This window comes from Petromyzon marinus, chromosome 47 (genome assembly GCF_048934315.1).
Source record: "Petromyzon marinus isolate PM22_M1 ecotype Great Lakes invasive population chromosome 47, UKy_Petmar_22M1.pri1.0, whole genome shotgun sequence".
Classification (NCBI taxonomy): Eukaryota; Metazoa; Chordata; class Hyperoartia; order Petromyzontiformes; family Petromyzontidae; genus Petromyzon; species Petromyzon marinus.
In genome coordinates, this window is record NC_133713.1 from 12,295,123 (window position 1) to 12,301,726 (window position 6,604).

Below are 6,604 nucleotides of genomic sequence, written 5' to 3' on the forward strand. Positions count from 1 at the left end.
CGCGTCCAACTACACTGGAGAGATGGAGTGATGACATCAGCTAATGTGCAGGTGCTAGGTGAATTATTATATTGTAGACAGGAGAAATGGTGACAGCTTAGAGGAGCACTAATCCAGCAGTAGATTGATCATGGTTGATGATGATAAACACATCGTTTTATGACAGATACCACAAGTACAACAATGGGTGTTTTTCCTGTGTTTTTTAAGCACAGGTGTGCTTTAAAGGTGAATTACCCTTGCTGTAAGCGAGCACCAATTATGACCGTCACGGAGCACCTGGCGGTGGTGTGGGAAGCACCGCACCCACAACCTTTGTGCTAAGCACCGCACCACTGCTCCCCCGGCCGTATCGGTTATTGTGGTGAATTTATGTAATCGTTAAATAAAGATAAACTGCCGTGATTTATTATACACATACCCCGGCTGTTTACAGATAAAACAGCCTTTAAAAATCACAGTTAGGAGCACCACCAGAGCCCTCTGGTGACATCCCTGCACCGCTGTTACAGTAATACGATACAGTAAATCGCCGTTACGAATGACGCAACTGAGTTTTAAGTTCGAGTACAAAGCCCAGGCATGCGCGTGTGAACAAAAGCGATTTGTATTTAATATTATACATGTTCAGTGCCTTTGTCAACCCACTGCTGCTTGAGGACATCCCTACACAGTGAAGGTCATGGGGGAGCGACCTGACTATACTTCACCACTGTGGTCGATTCACGTTTACAAAGGCGAGGAGATCCACAGACGTTGGAGCATAGAACCACACAACGCAATGGATTTGTCCGCAAGTCCCTCTGCTGACAACGTACTGTAAACTTAATACATTTTAAAGGTCCAGCCCTGATTTTCTTTTATCCACGACTGCTAGCGGAAGGGTCTCCGTCAGAAGGAGCTCTACAAAGCCCCTCTAGGGGGTATTCGGCCTACTCTTCCATGCTGACCACCCACGCAAAAGCGGCCGATTGACCGTCTATTACTGCTTGGGTATCGTGACATGCTTGCCAGACTTTCCCCCATTATTGATCACCAACTGCCTCCCGAACCTGTCAGATATCGAACATTGAGGCTGGTTCCCAGAGTCAGCAGAAAATTGGCACGGTAATGATTGACGCATCTGCTGCCTATTGCACCGTTTGACGATCGTGGCCCGCTGCTGAAGTTGGCCAAAACCATGAGACGCCAAACTTTCAGGGTACATCTCACTGGTAAACACGGCCGAAAGAGAATTATGAACTATGGACGCACTCTCTCAAGGCATGGTACTAGTGCCATCATTATTTAATATATGTAAGTTATATGCCATGAACATGATCTCGCGAAATCTATATTTGAAGCTTTCGTGACTGCAAGGATTCATACTCTTTGTTTTTTTCGGTAAAGTCACGTAGGTAAAATAAAAATAAAAGAAAACAATTAAATCACGACGTTTCGGAGGCAACACAAGCTTCCGTCTTCAGGTGGAAGTCACAGCAAGATCGCTGCATCAAGTGGGGAGGCTCTGAGAGCCTCGAACTTAAATACAGGTTAAGGGGGGGGGGAGAAGCCAAGTAGGGGACATTGATGGGGTGCGGGGCTAAGTTAATCCGTCTTTTGTTATGTTGAGGGTGCGGTGGATCCGGTGGGGCACTGCACGGGGGCAATGGAAAATGGAAACAAAAAATTGAAAAGTTCGGAAAGAATATGCTGTGTGCTTATAAGGTAACTCAAGTTTTGACTTGGTTTATGACATCTTTCCAGTGGTTGCTTAATTTAAAACCATCCTCTCGGTTGAAGTTGTGTCTATGTTTGTATATCTGGATGGCTTCATGGACAAATCTTTGGTAATAACCGGGAGGGGTTTGTATAGTACTTTGGTATCGGAGAAAACAATCTCATGAGAACCCGCTGTGTTGAGACAATGATCAGCTACGGCCGACGAATTCGTTCTGCCGTGTTTCAAATCACCCTCAACAAAAGACGGATTAACTTAGCCCCGCACCCCATCAATGTCCCTTACTTGGCTCCTCCCCCCCCCCCCTTAACCTGTATTTAAGCTCGAGGCAGTCAGAGCCTCCCCACTTGATGCAGCGATCTTACTGTGACTGTTCCACCTGAAGACGGAAGCTTGTGTTGCCTCCGAAACGTCGTGATATAACTGTCTTCTTTTATTTTTATTTTACCTATGTGACTTTACCGATAAAAACCAAAGAGTATGATCTCGCGAGTTCATATATGCAGATGACATAGCCTTTGCTGCACAGGGCACAAACAACGCAAACATTGCCAATCTCCTAACAGCTGCTCTAATTTTATTGGAGGCATATTTCCGTCGCTGGAGACTCCGACCAAATGCTTCAAAAAACACAGCAGACGCTTTCCCTCTGACCAATCATGCAGAAGACGGCACCGTTGATGTGTCGTTATGTGGTAGCCTAGTGCGCTATGACACCACTCCATTATATTTAGGGGTTATCATGGACACAAGCCTGACCTTCAAGAACTTTAAAAGACCAAATCAAAAATCGCCCTGCTAGAGACGCTTGCAAGGAACGACCTGGGGGCGCTTCAGCTGATGCGCTGCAAACTGCCACCCCCTCACTTAGTGGCAGTCACTTGCGCTCCAGCCAAGTCCCAAGCAGCTCGTACAGAAAGCTGCTAGATGCACAATTAAATAAAGCAATGCGCATCACAAACGGAAGGCTGAAACCGAGACCAACACCCAGGGCTCGCTGTTCTGGCGCACATTCTGCCATCCAATATCCGCTGAGACACGCAAACTACACGTGAGTTTACGACACATTTTCTTGCCAACGAAAATCATCTACAACCACCAACCAAGACCTCGACAATGTACCTCGCGGCCGAATCAATTAACGATCCCCCTTCCGGGATCGTGTTCTCATCGCCCCAGAATGTCATCTAGATCCGGAGGAACGCTGCTCTGAGAACAATGTGGAAACAACGCGGACCGTCCAGAAAATTACCCCTCATTCGAGACCTAAACATCGTACACCTCCTTGGCTTTTGACATTCCTATTCGAAAACACTGGTGTATCCATCAACCGCATCGGAATATCAACGGGCCGACGCGCACATCTTCATAAACGGAACATCAAAGATACAAGAAGCCAACAGTAACGCCACTGCGGCCATGCATCACAAACTCCCACAGACTAAACCACCGTATTCTTGGTTCTTTCCAACCCAAAAAGAATATGAATCCCTGCAGTCACGAAAGCTTTAGATCAAAATTTAAACCACCGTAGTCTGCGTTCCTTCAACGGAGGCGGAACAGCAAAACCACACGAACTTTCTCCTGAAGCCCTCTCGTCGTGGCGAGAAGAGAGCTCCCTCAACACATCGCTTCTGCCAACACAAGAGGCAACATGAGACAACTACTGGGTGGACAGACGCTGTGGAGGGAGACGGTACCGTGAGACACCGTGCGAGGTTGTCAACTGCCGCGCCGGGAGGTCGCACGTTCACAGCGGCGCTGCAGTGCATTACAGCGACAGCACCGCGGTCAATGTTTGTGAAAAGTTTCCTCACGAAACGCGTGAGACCGCGTGCGTGCGTGGTGCCGCTTTACCAGCGCCGTGGGCTCCGGCCTTGGCGAGAGGCCTAGGGGAAAGAGGCCTCTGGCACCGCAGACTCTCCAGCGCTCTTTCAACCGCTCATCGGCAGTCGACCCGCTTAAGCTCGCCTCTCCCACATTTGATGGTTTAACGACAACAAAAATCCGAACGTCGAAACAAAAAACTAAATACGTTTTTTTTTTAAGTTTGAAGAGAATTGTGAAGGGAAGGGGAGCGCAGTTTGAAATAACCGCGAGTGACGGCGGGAACGGGCTCTTTAGAATCGCCACCACGCATTGGCTCGGGCTATCGGATTCCGCCGCCTGATTGGCTCCGACGCGACTCTTTCTCGACCTTTCAGCCAATCGGGAAAGATAATCTCAGGCACAGCGGCGCATCCTGACTATGTAATCCAAACTAGGATGGAGGGAAGAGTGGGATGGACGGTTGGTGTGGAGTTCCGCCTCCTGAATGCGGGTTGACGTTCTCATACAGCAGTGCATTTTAATTATTACAAAAAAATATTTATATTTGAGTCACGGCTCGAAAACTTATAAACAAAAAGCACGCAATGAAAAAATGTTCGAACTGAAGAAATGTAAAGAGTATCCTGAATCAAACGATAAAACCATCTCTCTTTTTGCAATTTCCTTTCAAAAATGGTACAAAATTTCACCTGGAAAATCCCTTAAATGGAAGAAAAAGATAGCCTTTGCAAGGGTTGTATCTATCAGTCGATCAGTTGGCACATGCAATAACAAATACAAAGAGCTCCCCTATAGCTTTAACAGCAAGTGCTGTTGTTAGTGAGCAAGTATGAAAGCCGGCACGGCACACGAGGAGGTGGTGCGCCCGGAAACCACGCCAGGCTGCCTTTGTCTCTCCAGAGCTGATGTTTAAAAACACTACACCCAGTACAATACTCGTTTAAGGCCGAGTTGACTTCGGGGAAGCCCAGGACTGTTTCATATATTTACCATTGGTGTTGGTCGTCAGCGACTATCCAACTCGGATTCGTAGCGCCACCGCTCACCACATACAAAGCAAACACGTAACGGACACGTATGCACATTACATGTACACGCATTTCTCGAATTACGAACAACCGACTCGCGAACGGATCTCAGACACTAATTGTGTTTGTAAGTCGATGACTGCTTGTATAAGCTTATACTGTACATAATACAAGTGAAAATCGCACCCAGTGAAATATTGCAGAGGGTTGGTACTTTGCAAGCCCACTGGCTATCAACAAAGATTCGTTCATATTCTTAGTTGTTTCCCTTCAACGTGACTTTACCGAAAGAACTAAGAATATGAATTACTGCAGTCACGAAAGCTTTAAATCAAAATTTAAAGATTCGTTCATGAAGCCATCCATATAGATAGACACAGACACAATTTCAACCGAGAAGATGGGTACAAACTGAGCAATCACTGGAAGGACGTTATCAACCAGTTTAAGTCATAATTGGCTATGATGTTCCCATCCTATCACCTTCCGATGTTAGTTGTGCTTTCAGGGGATTCACACCAACACAGCCACTTGGCGCGCCGGCTCTGCGATTTACCATTAACATGCTAATCTCTCATTAACATGCTAATCTCTCATTAACATGCTACTCTCTCATTAACATGCTAATTTTCAACTGTCAGCCCTTTGATTGGTGGAAAACCAACCACCGTCGGGTTGGCTGCCCACCACCACTCGTATTCACATTGACTCCTGACTTTTGGGCTACGTCTCATTTCAAACCCTTATAAACAGTTTGCCTTTGGAAGCTAACCCCCCTTTTCCTGAAGGCGATCGCTTGTGTTGCGAAACGTCGTAGTTTTTGTTTTTTTTGTTATTTTCTTTGAACCTATCTACGTGACTTTACTGAAAGACCCAAAGAATATGAATTCCTGCTGCCACGAAAGCTTTAAGTCAATGTAGTATTAGTTTAAACATGTTGTGCCAGTGTTTGTTTTAAAACAAGACTGGTAGTGAGTTGAGACTGAAGAAGGCATTGTATGTCGGTGAGATCGTGCCATATTGTACAAGCTCCATGTCCCCATGGTAGCGTGCCTGTTCGGGGTTTGTACTCGGGACAGTTAAATAGCTACGATTGTTGGACAGAAGAGCATTGTTATTGTTGGAGCATAACAATAGCTGTTCAGTAAGTGCAGGTGACATTTACCCAGCAAACATGCCAACGTTGTGTGAACGTTGGCATATGGTTGTAATCGTTGGCCCAACAACGTTCCATAATATCTGGGCAAATATATACGGTACCATTGTACAGGGTGGTCCAGATGTCTTGTGACCCTCGTTTAATTTTCTAAAACTTTATATTTTTAACACGAGGTTTTATTTAAAACCTAAATGAACATGCAAAGAAAAAAACATGTTAGCGGTCACTTAATTGGGGGACACAATACACCTGGACCACCCTGTAGGGTAGATAGTTCATGCCCAGTGAGCCAGTCCTCGACTGAAGGGGGGAAGCCACGTTGAGGATTTCGTACGTGTGGCAGTCGTGTGTTCTGTTGCTGGACGGTGGTGGCGATTCGCGTGGTTCTGTAATCCAGCATCGTGGAGGCAGCGAGGGTTGGTGGATCGCACAAATATTGTGAAAATCCCTTCCCGTATGCGTCGAGGAGGTGCCATACCCTGGCTCGCCAGGAGAATGTGGTTCAGTGAAGTGTGGATTACATCTGTTCCATCTTTGTGGGATAGAGGGTTGCCCCCTTACACGCGTGTGTTTTCTCTGGGTGCCCCGGTTTCCTCCCACGTGCAGAACACTCATTAATTTGCAAATGGCACCTAAATATATAGAGGACCACAGAGCTTGGCCAATTGTTGGTGTGGTTCCGCTTGTCTGTGTTTCCTCTTCGTGCTTTTGAGTCATTCTCTCTCAACGAGAGTGAGCAAATACTGTGCTTCACGTTACAAGTTCACATTATCTTCAGCTATCGGAATCTTTATTTAGACTGGAGCCATGATCTATCCACTGGTGCATGAAGGCCTGTGTGGGACATCTGTAGCCTGTGTGAACATT

At 46.4% G+C, this 6,604-nt stretch overlaps 1 protein-coding gene across 4 annotated transcripts in view; it reads right to left on the minus strand.

Moving 5' to 3' along the window:
* LOC116952619 (uncharacterized) overlaps positions 1 to 3,896 on the minus strand; it is a 41,106-nt gene extending 37,210 nt beyond the window's left edge. For 3 of the 4 annotated variants that reach the window (XM_032972156.2, XM_032972155.2, XM_032972152.2), the window contains exon 1: positions 3,578 to 3,896. The gene's annotated coding sequence lies outside the window, so the exon portion shown is untranslated. The other variant, XM_032972153.2, reaches the window with a different exon arrangement.
* Positions 3,897 to 6,604: the final 2,708 nt, after the last annotated feature.